The sequence below is a fragment of the Dasypus novemcinctus genome, chromosome 10 (genome assembly GCF_030445035.2).
Source record: "Dasypus novemcinctus isolate mDasNov1 chromosome 10, mDasNov1.1.hap2, whole genome shotgun sequence".
Classification (NCBI taxonomy): Eukaryota; Metazoa; Chordata; class Mammalia; order Cingulata; family Dasypodidae; genus Dasypus; species Dasypus novemcinctus.
Window position 1 is genome coordinate 98,734,187 of NC_080682.1, and position 2,499 is coordinate 98,736,685.

Sequence of the window (2,499 nt, forward strand, 5' to 3'; positions counted from 1 at the left end):
CTTTCTTCCCCACACCAGGGACCCCTCTCATCCCACAATGGGACCCCACTCGTCCCATAACAGGGACCCCGCTCGTCCCATAACAGGGACACTGTTTCGTCCCTCAACATTATAGTGAGTAACAACTGGTTTTTAAATGGGATTGTGACTGAAAAAGCTAGTCTGGGGAAGTAAATGTCAATAGAAAGTAAGCTAAAGAATAATCAAGGGACTGAATAACACAGTGAACCCAGAGGCGGTTGAGAATTGTGGTTAAGAGTACAAATGCAAGAGAGTCCTTCTGTGAGCTAGAGAAGATGTACATCACTATTGCAGGGTGATGGGAATATGGAGAAACATGGGAAAACTACAACTGGTGTGACCTACAGACTGTGGTCAACAGCAATACCATAATATTCTTGCATGAATGCCAAGCTCATACTGTGTTGATAATGGAGGTGTATGGAAAAAGTGGGCCAAATGTATGCTATGGACCATGATTGGTGGTAATAGTCTAATGATATTATCTCATAATCTGCAACAAATGTTCCACCAGGGTGTGGAGTTGTATGGGAAATCAACACATCTATATGATTGTTTTGCAAGTTCACAATATCTATAACAAAAATACATTAAAAAATAGTATGGGTTGGGGGGGAATACACCAAATGTAAGATAAGGAATATAATTGGTAGTAATATTTTGACAAAGCTCTTACATAGTTTGTAACAAATGTTTCACACCAATGCAAAGAGGTGGTATAGAGTTGATGCATGAGACCCCTGTGTGATGTTATGTATGTTTATTTTGTAAGTTCACAATCTTTACTATACACTTATTGTTTATGTGTGTTCATGTATGAATGACATACTTCAATTAAAAAAAAAACTAAAAAAAAAAATAAGAAAAGTTTCCAGGGCATCTTAGCCCCCTCTTGATATAGATATAGAAGTGGACCGTCCCAGGGTCTACAGGATGGAGGAATAAAATATGGATTAGAGTGGACTTACTTATATTCTATTATAGAAGTATTATGACCAGTAATGTAAGAAATTGTAGCATTGATGTGAAGAAAGTAGCCACGGAAGTTGCTGAGGGCAGAGAGAAGGAAGAAGAGATGTGATGTGCGAGCATTTTGGAACTTGAGAGCATGAAGAAGTACTGCCAGGTCATCCGTGTCATTGCACACACCCAGATGCGCCTGCTCCCTCTGCGCCAGAAGAAGGCCCACGTGATGGAGATCCAGGTGAATGGCAGCACAGTGGCTGAGAAACTGGACTGGGCCTGGGAGAGGCTGGAGCAGCAGGTCCCTGTGAGCCAAGTGTTTGGGCAAGATGAGATGATCGATGTCATTGGTGTGACCAAGGGCAAGGGCTACAAAGGTGTCACCAGCCGCTGGCACACCAAGAAACTGCCTCGCAAGACCCACCGAGGGCTGCGCAAGGTGGCCTGTATTGGCATGGCATCCTGCCACGTGGCCTTCTCTGTGGCTTGGGCTGGACAGAAAGGGTACCACCACTGCACTGAGATCAACAAGAAGACCTACAAGATCGGCCAGGGCTACCTTATCAAGGACGGCAAGCTGATCAAGAACAATGCCTCCATGGACTACGACCTGTCGGACAAGAGCATCAACCCCCTGGGTGGTTTTGTCCACTATGGTGAGGTGACCAATGACTTTGTCATGCTGAAAGGCTGTGTGGTGGGGATCAAGAAGCAGGTGCTTACCCTCCGCAAGTCCTTGCTGGTGCAGACCAAACGCCGGGGCCTGGAGAAGATTGATCTCAACGTCATCGACACCACCTCCAAGTTTGGCCATGGCCGCTTCCAGACCGTGGAGGAGAAGAAGGCATTCATGGGACCACTCAAGAAGGACCGAATTGCAAAGGAAGAAGGAGCTTGAAGTCTAGAAGGAATTGTGCAGCTGGTGGGATCTCAATAAAAAATGATTTTCCAGTGACAAATGCGGGATGGGACCATACACATAGTGCTTCTCCCAGATCAGGATGAGACTAGTGAAGCCAATGAAGAACAGGGTGGTGCCCACCACCGTCTTCCACTCGTTGGTGCCTCTGTTCATTTCGGCAAAGCTCTCCTTGAATTTCATGCGATACAGTTCAACTTTCTCATCCATGGAGAGGCTGCTCCAGGAGGCCTTCTCCTTCTATTTCAAGGCCTTCTGGTTGGCGGAAAGGTGCTTGACATGGGCCACATCAGGCAGGGGATAGTCACGTCGGTCAATGTAAGCTGGGAAAGCAAAGTATTCACTCTTCACGACACTTCCATGTGCTCGCGCACACACTGAGGTGGTAATTGCTCACATTTTGGAACTTGTCCTACATGATATTGCAGGGATAGATGCTGGACATTATATATCCTGCCATAACCCACTGAATGGACTGGGGGAGAGTGTAAACTGCAATGTAAACTATAATTCATGTGGAACAGCAGTGCTCCAAAATGTATCTACCAAATGAAATGAATGTGCCACAATGATGAAAGAGGTTGTTGACGTGGGAG

The 2,499-nt window shown here is 45.7% G+C and overlaps 1 pseudogene; it reads left to right on the top strand.

The window, feature by feature from the left end:
• Positions 1 to 1,126: 1,126 nt before the first annotated feature.
• Positions 1,127 to 1,943, top strand: LOC101429000 (large ribosomal subunit protein uL3 pseudogene; annotated as a pseudogene).
• The last annotated feature ends 556 nt before the right edge of the window (positions 1,944 to 2,499 follow it).